The sequence below is a fragment of the Carcharodon carcharias genome, chromosome 1, assembly GCF_017639515.1.
Source record: "Carcharodon carcharias isolate sCarCar2 chromosome 1, sCarCar2.pri, whole genome shotgun sequence".
In the NCBI taxonomy this organism is placed as follows: Eukaryota; Metazoa; Chordata; class Chondrichthyes; order Lamniformes; family Lamnidae; genus Carcharodon; species Carcharodon carcharias.
This window is the reverse complement of record NC_054467.1, coordinates 35,989,767-36,007,331: the sequence shown is the minus strand read 5'-3', so window position 1 is coordinate 36,007,331 and position 17,565 is coordinate 35,989,767.

The following is a 17,565-nucleotide window of genomic DNA, read 5'->3' as shown; positions in this document are numbered from 1 at the left end:
CATAACATTATGGGTAACTGTCCACCTGCTGCAGTAAGGTATCACCCTGCGCCATGCTCACATATCAAAGTTTAATGATATAACAAAATGAAGTTCAGAAAAAAAAAACAAAGGTGTTGCACATCGCACCAAGTGGTCATGAACTAATAGTGGGGCAACATAAAAGCGTCAGTGAGAAGCCTGTGGTGTGCCTAAGGTGCCTTAAATTTACACTTATGGGAGCTATGTCTAAGTGCTGTCCCCTCAATGGCACTGACATCTGAGACAGCATGCTCACTGTGCTGGCCTGTTGGCCTCGATGTCCTTGGTGGACGTCCTCTGGTCCTTGGAGCCTTTGATGGCCCCGCCTGGGAGGGAGTGACCAGTGCCACAGCTGGCATCTCCCCAGTTGCAACAGCCTCAACAGATGTCACAGTCACTGGCAGAGGGGCAGAGGAGCTGCTGCCCTCACCTGGAGTGCCCTAAGAGGGGCCCGTAGAGATGACAAGCAGCTTATGCGCCAATGTCAGGTCACTTTGGACCTTCCTGCTCACCGTAGATGGATGGGCACTGAGCTGGGATACTTGGCGCCCAAGCCATCTCCCACACTGGCACTGAACAGCTGAGGTCAATGCCGCTGTGAGGGCTTGCAGGTCTGAGCGCAACCCCAGGAGGCTCTGATTGGTCTCCTGGAGGATCCTGTCCACGAGATTCACCACTCTCTCCATTGAGGAAGCATGGCGCTCAGCCATGAGGCTCATTGCATTGGTGATGCTCCCCGTGGACTCCTCCAGCGCAGGCACTATGCTACGCATAGCCTCATGCATTGCTGCCTGATCCTCCCGCATACCCTGCTGCACTTCCACATTCGCTGCCTCATGGACAACTCCAGAGGCACAAAATCAGCCACTGACTGAGCATGTGCCTGGTCCCCTGCAGTCCTCCGACTGCTGGTGCCATGTGCACTCTCTGTCTCAACCCACACCTCAAGCAAGTGTGAAGTGCCCTCACCAATATGCCCTGGAACATGAGCCAATGATCTAATTCCCACTAAGGTGCTAGTATCTGTGCTGGTGCCTGTCTGGCAGAGATGGTGTGATGCTGGTGAGTTGAAATGTTCAGGGCCCTCAGGTGTGAGAGGGGGCCCCTCTGCCTCCTCCTCCTGACCCTGCTCCGCTGATGCTGAAATGAAGAACAAGGACATTTGATTAGTTAAAGTGGAGACAATGTCAATGTGCATCCCCGTCCCCCGGATCATTATGCGCTCATCCTTCCATAATCAATGGTCAACCCATGTTGCAGACTTCAATCACTGAGCAGTCAGCAGTGGCTGCTGGGACACACATGGTGACTTCAGTGCTCGGCAAACATACCTCCCTGTGGCACCCCAGCCTCACTGCCACCGGTGGACCTGGGTGCATGATGCCTCTCCAGATCCATTGCCTACTGCTCGAACTGAATCAAGATGGCCAACTGGGCCTGGCCTCCGCCAGTCCGCATCCACTCGGCCGAATTGTGTGCATTCTTCTCCTGAAAAAAAGGGAATAGCATTGATTAGTCCAGCCTGTCCCTGGATTCCCGTCGCATCCCTGCCACCCCAGCCAGAGTGGGACACTGCAGGGCTCTAGTTCTTTGTTATCCCGTAGCCGCCATACATTCACGCTAAGAAGCCAGGGCTGACCCCTCCTTGCCAAAATGCTGCCTCTATCACATTTGGCAACACACAGTCTAACGTTGCAAAGCCAGGAGGCACAAGCACGTGGAACGCAAAGTCCAGCAGGTGGATTGATGCCTCGCCACCTGGAAGCTCCCCTCCCACCATGTTAGCACCCTTCTCAGTTCCAGCACTCTGCCTAGGTGCAGATCCTTGAGTTTGCCCCTGAATTTATACTCTGGGTGTCAGTGTCACACATGCTGTGGGTGCAAAGCTCACCTCAGCACAACTTTCTCAGGGTGAACTAGGCATGGGCAATATCTGCTGGCCCACCTAGTGAGGGAAATATGCAGTGAAGGATCCAATGCTGTAACTGTACTCAGAGTTGGTGGGGTGGGGGCTGCGTGTTGGGGGGGAAAGGCTAACGGCTGCATAAAGTGACCTCTGCCAACACGGTACTCACCCTCCCCAAGCACAGGAGGTCATTGAATCTCTTGCAGCACTGGACCCTCATGCGTCGTACCACATCATGAGAGTTCACTGTCTAGGCCTCCTCCTCCCAGGCTTGTTTGGTCAGGTGGGGGTCTCTGCCTCCCGACCTCCCACCATGCTGCCACTTCCTCAGTGAGGGCAGTTAGGTGCCCTTCTGAAAACCAAGGGGCACGCTGCCCCGCTGCCCTACCATCCGGCCTGGCCTGCTTCGTGGGCCTGCCCTCCGACTGGCCTGCTCACCAGAAGCCCTCTGGTGAGCCCTTCTACTCGACATTGTGAGCAGCCTTGCGAAGGCTGCCAGCGCTTCATTTAAACAGGCCGCCGGAGTCGCCATTAGACCTAGTGGTCAGTGCACTCCCGCCGTCGCCCGCCCACTCCCGCTACCTTCGGGAGTCACGCATTACTCTGGGCAGGCCTTAATTGGCCCAACCGCGTAAAATGGCAGCGCGGACCCGATCGCAGGCGGCAATCATGTCCGCACCCGGCCTTGCCCGCTCACGCCCGGCCCACCCGACATGGGGAAAATTCTCCCCTGAGTCTACAAAGTTGAAGATCCACAAGACAGTGAGATGCCCTAAACAAAAATAAAAATACCTGGAAAAACTCAGCAAGCCTGGCAGCATCTGTGGAGAGGAACACAGTTAACATTTCGAGTCCATATGACTCTTCAACATACGGACTCGAAATGTTAACTGTGTTCCTCTCCGCAGATACTGCCAGACCTGCTGAGTTTTTCCAGGTATTTTTACTTTTGTTTAGGGATTTTGTTTTGGATTTCCAGCATCCGCAGGTTTTTGCCTTTATTTTAGTGAGATACCCTACTTAGCAGAGATTAAAGAAATAAGTGGAAATTATTGGAGTGCAGAGATCCTGGTAGAAGGTCACAGGACACACTTTAAATCAGATACAGGTGCAACAGTTTCAGTTCTTTCAGATGCTGAACCATGATCAAACAACAAAAGCTACACAGACCAGGAAGAAGGTTCTGAGAGACCTAAAAGCTACTTTAAAGCACAGAGAGAAAGTAATTACTGAAGTACTGTATGTAATTCAAGATCAGATTTGTTAATTCGTAAGTAGAAAGGCATGTATGGAATTGAATCAAATCCGCACAGCAGAAGAAATAAAGAATGCTGGAGGTCAATCAGGAGATTTCAGAGCAAAATTCCTGAAATTACATGATTGGGAGAGCTAAAAACAGCATTTCATATAACACTAAGCCCAGAAGTGAAACCAATATGTTTATTTACACCCAGAAAGGTCCCATGCCCTTTATTTCCAAAGGTCAAGAAACAGATCAACTCAATGGTAGACATTTCATCTGTAAAAGAACCACTGAGTTGATGCTCAAGGATGGTACCAGCTCCAAAGCCAAACGGTCCCATAAGAATATGTGTTGATCTCACACAACTCAATAAAACTGTGAAATGAGAAGACCATCCAATGGTATCAGTAGGTAAGAGTTTAGTTAAATTAGGGAAGAGCTCAATATTTTCTAAATTAGACACCATAGCAGATTCTGGAAAATACCACTAGAAGAAGAGTCCAAGCTTCCTTCAACTTTCATAGCACTATTTGGAATACTCTGTTTTAACAGGTTACCTTTTATAATAACATCAGAACCAATTTCAAAGAACAATGTCAAATCTTTTAGAGGACTTGCACAGAGTTGTTTGCCTCATGGATGATGTGTTAACTACATAGGGCATCTCAAGCTGAGCATGACATGAGAGCGAGAGCAGTGCTGAAAAGACTACAAGATGTAGGGTTGACACATAGTAAGTGTGAGTTTTCACAGCCAACAGTCAGGTTTGTTGGCCACGTAGTGAGCACGTCAGGACTAAAGGTTGATCCACTGAAGAACAGAGTCATAAAGGAATTTCCAGCCCAAGGAAGATCACAGAGTTACAAAGGTTCATTGGAATGGTGAATCAATGGCAAAACTCATTTTAAAAATTTGACAGAGTTCAACGAACCATTATGCCATTTGTCACATCAAGACAAAGAATAGTGTTAGGAAGAAGCAAATCAGAAATCATTCAAAAAATCAAGGCAAAGTTGATGTCATCTGAGATATTGGCACATTATACTCAGGAGTTACCTCCAATAATAGTAGTGGATACATCCTCCACAGGATTATGCACACTACTTTTTTTCAAAGGGTGGAAAATGCAAACCAGTGTATAATGCATCATGCTCATTGACAGATACAGAGAAGAGAGATGCAGTAATTGAAAAGGAAGCATTAGCAGCCATGTGGGCATGCGAGAAATTTGCTGACCACACTTTAGGTCTTCACATTACAATAGAAACAGGCCATAAACTTTTAGTCACAGCATTGAATTCAAAAGATCTTGCAGTGATGCCATCAAGAGTTCAGAGGTTTAAAATTAAGATTGATGAAGTTTGACAATTTTACGGTATATGAGCACAGCAGATGCATTGAAACAGAGAATCCAGAAAAATGCAATATTGAATTTGTGGACAAAGTTGAGGAGTTTGCTACAATGAAAGTCCGTACGTTACCAGCAACTACACAAAGATTGATTTCAGTCAAAGAGGCTCAAAAATCAGACGATGAATATAAGCAGATCAGAGAATATTGATTTAGAGGATGGCCAACATATATACCACATAGTCCTATCTTGAGACCATATTTCAAGCAGCAAGCACATCTGACAGTGATTGATGACTTAGTGGTATATGAAGATAGAATGGTAATCCCAAGAGCATTGAGATTTGAAAATACAACATCTACATCAAGGTTGTTTGGGTAGTACTAAGTGCAGAGCCAGAGCCTGGTATGAGGTTTGGTGGTCAGGTCTCTCAAGTCTTTGGAAGAAATGCTATCCAGATACATCACATGTACAATTCACAAACAGGAATCAAAAGGATGATCTACTAGTTCAAATCCTGTTGTGTCCAGAAGAGTAACAGCAGAATGAAAATGCCTTATACCCTACAAATGAGAGGAGAATGGGGTACAGTGGACTAGTGAAGACACCACAATGGTATGAGAGAAGGTGAGAATTTCAAAAACACCAGAGGAAGGAGAGAGAAGGGAGAACAAGAGAACACGGAGAGAACATTTATGTAAGAGAATAAAAAGAGGCAACATTTCCTACAAGACTTCAAAACACTGAAATGTTCAGAATGACTAGGGGACTGAAGCACTGGGTTTCCAGGAACATCAGAGAATGTTGAAGCCTGAACAGAGACTTTGGGAAAATGTAGTATTACAAAATATGTTAGACTAAGTCCCAAGGGGCTTAAGGATTGTCTGTGATGTCATAGAGGGAAGTGACATATACTCATGTGATCTGAGACAGCCTAGGAGAAAGCAGATTGGAAAGAAGCTCATGTAAGGAAGTGTTCTCATAGCTATATATATGTGTTATAATAAAGTCACAGTGCAGCTAACAGTGTTCAGGAGTTATCGAAACTACCCCAGCCTAATAACAATAATCTATTATCAAGCATGATTTTTCCAGCAGGTATTTTACCTATAGTATGGCTGAAAATGAACTCTGGCTACATTTAAATGCATTTCAATGGTACAAATTTCCATTCACTCAGATTGCAATTTCATTGGGCGGTCCTTTCCTCATTCTGGAGTAGACCTAAGGGAAGCTCCATGGTGGTGAAGCTCCTAAATGGCCCGAGGCTTTTTAGCCATACTTTACTTTCCGGCTTTGTAATACACTTTTATTATCAGTTTCTATCATTAACGTTTGCTGCAACTTTTATGAAAACTTTTTACCTTAAGACCTTTCTACCTTTTCCGTTTCAGGTAATGTTTATCTGGTACTTAAAATAGCCACATATTAGCAGCAAAATTGGACTATGTTGCCCAAGATGCATTTGGTGTGGGTAGATTGTGACATCAGTCAGTGTCTGACACTAATTTGGTGCCCAGCCTGCCATTTTGAATTTCCTGTCTTAAACACGCACAGCTGAACACAACCCTCACCAGTGGCATTTAAGGGCACCAGCATGGGACAGTCAGGTGAGATATTTTCAACTTTCTTCTGTTGCTGCTGAATGAGTGCATACTGTGTTCTTGGAGGTGATCTCACTAAATGTTGCAGTCAGAATGGAGTGGTCCTTGATCTTTGCAAGGAGTTGAATTTTGAACAGAAAGCTTGCTCTTAGCTATATGGTCTTTAGTTGCAGACTCTCTTGGGCCGCAGTATGAAAAGGGAGTGGAGTACAGGCAGCAGCTAGGGAAGGCAGTGCACAGAGGCAGGAGCAAGGTTCTGAACAGAAGACCACGGATATGCAGGCAGCATTCTCCACCTCGCCTCACCTCCAACTGAGCCAGGAGCAGAGTCTGAGGGAGGTCATGATTCACTGAGAAAGTAGCCACTGAACCGTGCCACCTCTTCCAACCAGACATGCAACTGCAGAACAGGGCAAAGATGGTGCTGCCAGTGGCCTTCAAGGTCCATAACTACCTGCTCCCATTCCCATTACATTGTATGCCTGGAAGGATTCCTTGTGCCCTACAGAAAGGTGACATCTCTCTTTCATTCTACCTCCTAGACTAAGTCTTCCAATTCTGCATTGAAGAGCCAGGGAGCCCTCTCTCTGACCTGCTGTGCCTGTTTCTTCTTTGTGAAAAACAATTGGGAGATGCAGTTGCAACATCTGCTGCAGCCAGAATGCATTTCACCTTTAAGATGTTCAAGCTGGCTTTAAAAAGTGTGGGCTCACTTTAACTCATGCTAGCCTCACGTGCACCTGGGCCCCTGTTGAGTGTTGTGCTCGTCAACAGTACGTTTAGCACTGGACTGCATGCTGCAATTATGGAGATAAGCAGGCAGCATAAAGTTTGTGCACTGTCTGCCTCACTTCCATGAGGCACCAGATATTTACCCATCACAATCCCCATGCCTGCAAACTGGCCTATTGAATTTTTTAGTTCAATACCTGTTACTTCACCAGAAAGCCAAACATAACTGAAGCAGATGCAAAAACAAGAAGAGCTGAATAAAAGAGGGACCATGGAAGTGGAACTTTTATGGTGTAAACTCTCACAGGGATCAAGGAATCTTGGTGGAATGTCTCATGGCTATGAAGCAACCAAGTTAATGTTAAGGATGGAATCAGTTTTGAAGTGTCACAGACAGTGGGGTCAACCTTCAATCTTCAGGAGAATACTGATTGGGCACGAACAAGAACAGCACATCGGCTGAACACCTGTTGGAAAAAATCATAGGCTCTGAGCTATTTTCGCAGTTGGGTCTCATTTAGCCACCTGCCAGTGAACTGCTCATTCCTTTGGAGCAGCTCAATGATTGAAGAAGATGAGAAACCCAACAGCTGTTCTGTAAAATCCAGTACATAAATCAAAGGCAGGGTGGGAGTACAGTTGAGAGAATCCCAGTGGAAGGGTTATGGAAAGTTAGGCATTGAAGGGGTTAAATTTTGCAGAGTCAGGGAGATGAAAATTATCTTCAGTATTTTTCACGAGCGCAAGGGTGCAAGACGAAAAAATGCACCAGCAGGCATCAAGTACCTAATTGTCCGTACATGCCATTATACAATGCCTGCATATCCAGCACCGACATAGTTACCTACCACTGACTATGAGGAACCAGGCGCGTTGGTAACGTGACAGGCAATATGTAGGTATTTTAATTTCCAATGAAACATTGCATTTGGTTGGGACAAAGGCAAAACAAGCCTTAAAGTAAACATTTTACATAAATAGAAAATAACCAAATGATTTCATCATAGCTAGATGAAGATTTCTGCCATTTACTGCAAGTACCCACAGCCCATACTGGATGTCAGTAGCTGACCAGGCACCATGCTGTTAGGTTACGTTGTAGTGATTATGCCCCTTGAAGATACCACGGTGGTTTCAATATTAATTGCAACTTATGTCCAACTGAAGAATGGATATGTTTATAATCAAAACAAAGAATCAGAAAATAGTACAGTACAAGAGGAAGCCATTTGGTCCATCGAGTCTGTGTCGGCTCTTTCAAAGAGCAACCCAGTTAGTCCCACTCACCCATTTTTTCTCCATATCCCAACAATGTTTTCTCCTTCAAGTATTTATTCACTTTCCTTTTGAAAGCTACTACTGAATCTGTATCCATCATCCTATTAGGCTGAACATTTGAAAACCTAACCAACCATTCCATTAAAAAGTATTTCCTCATGTCGTCTCCTGTTCTTTTGCCAACCACCTTAAATCTGTGCACTCGTTATTGACTCTTCAGCCACTGCGAAAAGTTTCTATTTGCTCTATCTAAATGCTTCATGATTTTAGACACCTCTATCAAATCTTCTCTTAGCCTTCTCTGATCTAAGGAGAACAACCCCAGCTTCTCCAATCTATCCACATAACTGTCATCCCTCATCCAAACAACTATTTGTATCAATCTCCTCTGTGCCTTCTCCAAAGTCTTCACTTAAACCCTTCCTGACGTATGGTGCCAAGAATTAGATGCAATGCTCCAGCTGGGACCGAACTAGTATCTTAAGTAAGTTCAGCACAACTTTCTGGCTTTTGTACACAATGCATTTATTTATGTGTACCTATTTTGAAGATGCTTCTACTTATAAAGCACACAATCCCATGGGCTAGAAATTCAGCTCCATAGTATAATTGGAATCGGTGTTATGGAAGCTGGAAGCCCTCAGATTGGCTCACGCAATGCTCCAGGCTGCATCCGGAGAAGTCCCCGAGGCCTCCCATGCTGGAAAGGGTGGTTGCATGGGTGTCCATGTGTGTACCAGAAACATCCTGACTGGCCAAATTGTGACATCAACCAGCTGTCTGCACTGACTTGATACATGATCTTGAAACTTGGGCTGCACAGGTCCACTGAACAAATGTACCAACCTCATACAAACAAACATGCATTCAGCTGCAAGTGAAAACCCACACGAGTGCTATTTAAAAGGACAGGCATTCAACCTGCAGGATGATTTAGAATAATTCTGCTCCTGCAAAGGCTCTGGAAGTGCTGTGCAGTGTTTTTGGAGGTGTTATGGATGAGTTCCTGGATTTTGCAGGGAGTGTTGCTGCATCCTCACAGGAAGGGCAAAGGGTTTGGTGATCTGTTCACACCGGTTGCAACAGGTATTAGGGCTGTATTTGTGGTGCCTCTGTGTCTGCAGAATTATGTGGGAGTTGGAACAGAGGCTATGGAGAGGAGAACTCTGCACTTCCCTCCTAGGGGGAAGGAGGACAAAGAGGATGTAAAGGCAAGGCACCTGGGATGCCTTCGCTCTTGATGGGCTGTCTGTTATTCTATACTTAGTGTCTGGTTCCGCTGGGACCACATCACCACCTCTTGCCCCTCCATACCCGACATTCTCATTCATCTGCAATGTCCAATAACAGTTGCCAAAATCCTGCAATAAAAGTCACCAACTAAAACCTTGCCATAACATCTTTATCAAACAACTCATCCACTTTTACAAGAAACAATGAACTAGTCACCCTTGTGTATTGTCTCTGGGGAGGACTGCGGGCTAATGTGTTACCTTTTAGCCCAAAAATTGTAGTGAGCATCTGTCATTGTAATATCCAAAGTAACGTTTAAAAGACAGAATGGGAAATAATGACGACTATGATGCAAACTGAATAGAATGTGTAAAATGAGCTGATGCTTCCTTATCACTCATTTAACACTAGCCAAGATTCATACCCTCCCGATACCTCATCAGCCATTAAAAACTCTATAAATTGACTGCTAAACTAATGTATGTGCGGCCACTTGGGTTCCTGGCTATTTACAAATGAGAAACTGAAAAGGATCCTAACATGGAAGATGCAGCTTCAAACCAACAACTAGTATATGTTACATGAAACACCAATATATAGTTATCATGGTGAGAACTGTCAATTTTCCTGTGCCTCATCCTTACTCTTTGTGCATAGTCTCATCTTTCCTAGTTACGCTATTCAAAGCTAATGGGTTGACGTTTCGAGTCTTCATGACCCTTCGACAGAACTTGAGTTCGAGTCCAGGAAAGAGCTGAAATATAAGCTGGTTTAAGGTGTGTGTGTGGGGGGCGGAGAGATAGAGAGACAGAGAGGTGGGGGGGGGGGTGGTGTGGTTGTAGGGACAAACAAACAGTGATAGAAGCAGATCATCAAAAGTTGTCAACGACAATAGTACAATAGAACACATAGGTGTTAAAGTTAAAGTTGGTGATATTATCTAAACGAATGTGCTAATTAAGAATGGATGGTAGGGCACTCAAGGTATAGCTCTAGTGGGTTTTTTTTTATAATGGAAATAGGTGGGAAAAGGAAAATCTTTATAATTTATTGGAAAAAAAAAGGAAGGGGGAAACAGAAAGGGGGTGGGGATGGGGGAGGGAGCTCACGACCTAAAGTTGTTGAATTCAATATTCAGTCCGGAAGGCTGTAAAGTCCCTAGTCGGAAGATGAGGTGTTGTTCCTCCAGTTTGTGTTGGGCTTCACTGGAACAATGCAGCAAGCCAAGGACAGACATGTGGGCAAGAGAGCAGGGTGGAGTGTTAAAATGGCAAGCGACAGGGAGGTTTGGGTCATTCTTGCGGACAGACCGCAGGTGTTCTGCAAAGCGGTCGCCCAGTTTACGTTTGGTCTCTCCAATGTAGAGGAGACCACATTGGGAGCAACGAATGCAGTAGACTAAGTTGGGGGAAATGCAAGTGAAATGCTGCTTCACTTGAAAGGAGTGTTTGGGTCCTTGGACGGTGAGGAGAGAGGAAGTGAAGGGGCAGGTGTTGCATCTTTTGCGTGGGCATGGGGTTGTGCCATAGGAGAGGGTTGAGGAGTAGGGGGTGATGGAGGAGTGGACCAGGGTGTCCCGGAGGGAGCGATCCCTACGGAATGCCGATAAGGGGGGTGAAGGGAAGATGCGTTTGGTGGTGGCATCATGCTGGAGTTGGCGGAAATGGTGGAGGATGATCCTTTGAATGCGGAGGCTGGTGGGGTGATAAGTGAGGACAAGGGGGACCCTATCATGTTTCTGGGAGGGAGGAGAAGGCGTGAGGGCGGATGCGCGGGAGATGGGCCGGACACGGTTGAGGGCCCTGTCAACGACCGTGGGTGGAAAACCTCGGTTAAGGAAGAAGGAGGACATGTCAGAGGAACTGTTTTTGAATGTAGCATCATCGGAACAGATGCGACGGAGGCGAAGGAATTGAGAGAATGGGATGGAGTCCTTACAGTAAGCGGGGTGTGAGGAGCTGTAGTCAAGATAGCTGTGGAAGTCGGTGGGTTTGTAATGGATATTGGTGGACAGTCTATCACCAGAGATTGAGACAGAGAGGTCAAGGAAGGGAAGGGAAGTGTCAGAGATGGACCACGTGAAAATGATGGAGGGGTGGAGATTGGAAGCAAAATTAATAAATTTTTCCAAGTCCTGACGAGAGCATGAAGCGGCACCGAAGTAATCATCGATGTACCGGAGAAAGAGTTGTGGAAGGGGGCTCTCGTCAGGACTTGGAAAAATTTATTAATTTTGCTTCCAATCTCCACCCCTCCATCATTTTCACGTGGTCCATCTCTGACACTTCCCTTCCCTTCCTTGACCTCTCTGTCTCAATCTCTGGTGATAGACTGTCCACCAATATCCATTACAAACCCACCGACTTCCACAGCTATCTTGACTACAGCTCCTCACACCCCGCTTACTGTAAGGACTCCATCCCATTCTCTCAATTCCTTCGCCTCCGTCGCATCTGTTCCGATGATGCTACATTCAAAAACAGTTCCTCTGACATGTCCTCCTTCTTCCTTAACCGAGGTTTTCCACCCACGGTCGTTGACAGGGCCCTCAACCGTGTCCGGCCCATCTCCCGCGCATCCGCCCTCACGCCTTCTCCTCCCTCCCAGAAACATGATAGGGTCCCCCTTGTCCTCACTTATCACCCCACCAGCCTCCGCATTCAAAGGATCATCCTCCACCATTTCCGCCAACTCCAGCATGATGCCACCACCAAACGCATCTTCCCTTCACCCCCCTTATCGGCATTCCGTAGGGATCACTCCCTCCGGGACACCCTGGTCCACTCCTCCATCACCCCCTACTCCTCAACCCTCTCCTATGGCACAACCCCATGCCCACGCAAAAGATGCAACACCTGCCCCTTCACTTCCTCTCTCCTCACCGTCCAAGGACCCAAACACTCCTTTCAAGTGAAGCAGCATTTCACTTGCATTTCCCCCAACTTAGTCTACTGCATTCGTTGCTCCCAATGTGGTCTCCTCTACATTGGAGAGACCAAACGTAAACTGGGCGACCGCTTTGCAGAACACCTGCGGTCTGTCCGCAAGAATGACCCAAACCTCCCTGTCGCTTGCCATTTTAACACTCCACCCTGCTCTCTTGCCCACATGTCTGTCCTTGGCTTGCTGCATTGTTCCAGTGAAGCCCAACGCAAACTGGAGGAACAACACCTCATCTTCCGACTAGGGACTTTACAGCCTTCCGGACTGAATATTGAATTCAACAACTTTAGGTCGTGAGCTCCCTCCCCCATCCCCACCCCCTTTCTGTTTCCCCCTTCCTTTTTTTTCCAATAAATTATAAAGATTTTCCTTTTCCCACCTATTTCCATTAGAAAAAAAAACCCACTAGAGCTATACCTTGAGTGCCCTACCATCCATTCTTAATTAGCACATTCGTTTAGATAATATCACCAACTTTTACTCTAACACCTATGTGTTCTATTGTACTATTGTCGTTGACATCTTTTGATGATCTGCTTCTATCACTGCTTGTTTGTCCCTACAACCACACCCCCCCCCCACCTCTCTGTCTCTCTATCTCTCCGCCCCCCACACACACACCTTAAACCAACTTATATTTCAGCTCTTTCCTGGACTCGAACTCAAGTTCTGTCGAAGGGTCATGAGGACTCGAAACGTCAACTCTTTTCTTCTCCGCCGATGCTGCCAGACCTGCTGAGTTTTTCCAGGTAATTCTGTTTTTGTTTTGGATTTCCAGCATCCGCAGTTTTTTTGTTTTTATTCAAAGCTAATGTTTGTTTAGACTTTTAAATTGCAGATAACTTTCTGCCGCTGTATACTAACCTCACAGCTCACTCTATGGGCGGTATTTTATTGCCCTTCCCGCAAGCGGGATTTTCCGGTCCCGCCGATGTCAATGGACTTTTGAATCACTTGCAGCATTTTCCGGCCCCATCCCCTGCCGCGACAGCTTCTGTCTGGGAGTGAGGAACTGTGCTGCAGCCTCTTAAGCCTCTGTATGGGCAACGTAGTTCACATGATCTAATTAATCCACAATGGCGAGTCTAACTTCATTGACTGAAAACAAAGCAGACCATCTTTAGTGATGGTGCATGGTGCTTCTCAATGACATAATCATTTTGGGTAACTATTGTTTAAAAGTTACATCCATCAACACTGATGGAAACTGCTCATAGCATGACTATCATTTTATATTCCATCCGGGTTCCCAACATCTTTCAACACCAAAACTGGGTTTGAAGTAAAAGATGAAGCAGGGAGTTGGGGTTGGGGTTTATGGCTTAATGGGTGATGGCTGCTTTGTTCATTTATTGGAAATCTCTAATAACTCGAACATCTAATACTCCTGCATTTTGCGGGTTATGAGCAAATAATTTTTTTTTAAACTTTTATTTTTGGAAAGTCTTTGACATTCTGTTTATACCTCAGCAGTTAACAGACAGGAATTTAAAAATTGGACCGTACCCCAAAATTGGATGCATGGCAATGGTGCCGGACCTGCTGAGTGTTTTCCAACAATGTCTTTGCCACCACATGTTGAGACTCATTTATCCGTGTTGCAATAATTGTAAAGCTTTAATTCCATTTAGCTCTGGTGTTGGTCCCACAATTTTACTGGAAAGAATGGCTAAGAAGATTCTAAATGAGTCATTTGACCATGCATCATATCTTTTGCATATTTGAATTAATGCATAGCAAATGCCTGAGAGTGCTGCTTCTATTTGTTTTAATATTTTGAGTGAACGAATGGTGGTGTTGTGGTTATGCTATAAAAAACCAAGAACATGAATCCACCATACTTGAGAGTAATTGTAGAAGTTGACCGTGGTTTCAACCTGTGGGAGAACATCAAAATGATAATGGTGGAATGGTAGGAGGACAAAATAAAATTGTCAAGTGGCAACACAAGTTCAACTTGCATCCACTGTAAAAGTGCTTTAAAAAACAAATGCTGCTTTCAAAATTACAATTTAAAGCTGTATTATTTCATACTATGCACTGAAATTTGTAAAATATTAAAAACATCTTGTCTCTTGTTTTTCACTCATTATTTCAACCAGGTTACTGTGTGTCTACAAGCGAATTCATTGTTTATTGGGTTAAATCTTAACTGGCAGCTTGGCTATTAAATCATTCCAATGTATATCTCACTGGGGATGGTGATTTATGACAGGGCTTTCATGTTTGTGAAAGGCCTATAATTCATGAGTACTGCAGGTATAAGATATTCTTTATATTTCATGAGCACACGTCTTCTGGCATACTCTGCAATGGACCATTAAATGTATTCTGGATTACTGCTTTACGTTTTCTACATTACTATGACTGTTCCATGACCTGGATTACTAATGACAATGTCTTAATGTCTGATAACTAGTGGACACTTCAAATAAAATTGAACTGGAAAAGTTAGTAATGCTCCATAACGTATTTTTTTAATATGTTTAAACAAATAAATGAAAGGGTGGTCCAAACAAGAAAAGGGAGCGAAAAATGAGAATTGATGTCCTTACAAAAGCAAGTCTGATTGGAGGATGAATGCAAAATGTTCTCAGGGATATATCTTCAGGAATGAATATATATATATATATATATATATATATCAATGATCGAGAACCCTGTACAAACATTTACACAATATCAAAGAGAAGCTACAAAATCAAACAATGTATCGAGGAGGCTGGGTGGGGAGGTGGGGGGGTGGGGGGGGAGTCATTGAGGACATATATTTTACCAAGCCAGATTGCTAGACCTGTACAAAGAAGGGAAGAGCTAATAACTGATGCTGGAACCCAGAGAGGAACAGTGGTCACTGTCACATTTCTGTACAGGATTCCCAAACTCTCTTTGTTAATTCAATCTTCATATTTTACTGGGGGATAAATGCTTGAGCATGGTTTGTTCCTATGGCAGTTCATACAAACCATCCAAGGGGTTGCCTCAGTACCATTTCTCCGATATCAAATTATCTTTTGTGCCAATTCCAAGGATACTGAAATTGAGGATATTTTTTGGCAGGATCCTACGAGCACTGAAGAATCAGCTAGGACAGTCATTGATGAATATGGATAAATTGCTCTGGGAAACTTAAAAGGGATGAAACCAATTAGAGTAAGTGACCTTATCTGGTATCAAAAATGATCTCAGTCTTTCTTAAGGCTTCAAGTAATTTCTTTGCTTTTCCAAAGGCTTTCCAAGAAAAATAAATGATAAACAGATTGGTAAATTAAATATGGAGACAGGAAAGTGTTTATTTAAGTTATAGAGCAGCAAAAACCCTGCTTGAAGTGAGGATTCTGTTGTCTAATGTAGGTACAGGAAAGTTTCCCTGATTAACACACCACAATATCTTTCTGAGAGCACACTATTGTAGCATGCATACTCAAGATGACAGACAATGTCAATGCTGTAATGTTACCCATACAACCTGGAAACAGATATGACAGAAAATGACATATCATAAGTTGGCAATTAGAAATGACAACCCAAATCATATCATTAACAGGTAGCCTGCCCAAGAACACAAACTCCTAAGTGCTCCCCACCAACCTGCAGCACATTTACTGTTAGCCTATATCGAATTTTAATGCATTTTTCCTTGCTTACTAAGTGTGAAAGGGCCAGACAGTTAGAGTTAGAAATAATCTAGAATTAGGCGGGATCGTAGATACCCAAGGAAATCTAAGGATTGTTCAGAGTGCATGTGTATATAGGTTATATGGACCAGACATTTGGCCCAATCTGTGTAAATGCAGAAAGTATAGTTAAAAAGATGAACTGCAGACACAAGTAGCCATATGCAACTGTGGTGTAGAGATGATGATATAACTAATACCCAGCTCAAAAAATGTGAGGACTGGGTGCTTAATATTCCTAGGTCCAAGATATTCAGGAAATATAGGGAAGGTGAAAAGGAAGGGAAAAAAGGAGGAATAAGGAATATATTACAGTGCCAAATAGAGAATGTATTTCAGGATTACAAAGGAACATATGAGCATAAGAACAAGATAAAGTTACTTAATTCTTCAAGCTTCTTCTGCCATTCAATTAGATCATGGTTGACCTGCAACCTAACTCCACATGTCTATCTTTGCCCCATATCCCATAATACGTCTGGTTAACAAAAATCTATCAATCTCAGTTTTAAAATGAACAATTGATCTCGTGTCAATTGCCATTTGTAGAAGCAAGATTCAAACTTCTATTACCTTTTGCATGGACAATTATTTCCTTATTTCACTCCTGAAAGTTCTGGTTCTAATTTCGAGAATATTCCCCTTAGTCTTTGACTCGTCAACCAGTGAAAACAGTTTCCCTCTATCGACTCTACTAGTTCCCCTTAATAAATTGAAAATATGTGATCAAATCACCCCTTAACAATCTAAATTCCAGAGAATACAACCTTGAATTTTGTAATCTCTCCATGCAATTTAATCCTCGGACTATAGGTTTTATTCTGGTGAATGTATTCTGCTTTCCCTCCAAGACCAATATACTCTTCCCAAGTGTGAGGTCGAAAAGTACTTAAGTACTCTAGAGGCTGAATTTTACGGCCTCATCATGGCGGGAGTAGGGCCGTAAAATGCAGCGAGCCATTCAAAAGACCCTTGCCTTTGGCAGGACTGGAAAATCCCGCCAACGGGAGAGGCCGTAAAATTCTGCCCCATGTGTGGCCTAATCAGGGTTTTGTATAGCTGAAGAATGACTTCTATGCTCTTGTATTCTAGTCCTCTAGATATAAAGACTGGCCTCTGGTTCAGGTAGAGTCTAAGTGCATTCCTACACAGCAGGTGCAAGGACAGGGGTAACCAAAGCCAGGGGTCACTGGATGGCAGATGACAAATGAGTTAGAGAGTAGTATGAAGCAGAAAAGGGGATATATGACTGATGTTAGCTTAATAATACAAAAGAGAGTCAGGATGAATATGTAAAGTCCAGAGCTCAAGGGATCGTACAAATCTACAACCAATCCATCTACCCAACCCTTCAAATATAACCTGCTCCACATGTGGCAGAGCCTGCAGATCACGTATTGGACCTAATGACCATCTCAGAGCCCATCGAACTGGAGTGAAAGCAAGTCATCCTCGAACTCAAGGGAATGCCAAAGAAGAAGAGGGAGGATAAAGTTCAAAGGTGAAATGAGAAAGCAAATAAGAGAGGACCCAGACTAATGTTCTGGAGACATAAGTTCATGTCACATCACGGTACC